The sequence below is a fragment of the Gracilinanus agilis genome, chromosome 1 (assembly GCF_016433145.1).
Source record: "Gracilinanus agilis isolate LMUSP501 chromosome 1, AgileGrace, whole genome shotgun sequence".
Classification (NCBI taxonomy): Eukaryota; Metazoa; Chordata; class Mammalia; order Didelphimorphia; family Didelphidae; genus Gracilinanus; species Gracilinanus agilis.
Window position 1 is genome coordinate 794878860 of NC_058130.1, and position 220 is coordinate 794879079.

Sequence of the window (220 nt, forward strand, 5' to 3'; positions counted from 1 at the left end):
AAGTCATTCACCCATACTGAATTTATCTTGGTGTAGTGTGTGAGATGTTGATCTAGACCTAATCTCTCCCATATTGTTTTCCAAATTTCCCAGCAGTTTTTGTCAAATAGTGGATTCATGTCCCAAAAGTTGGGCTCTTTGGGTTTATCATACACTGTCTTGCTGATGTCATTTACCCCAAGTCTATTCCATTGATCCTCCTCTCTGTCTCTTAGCCAGT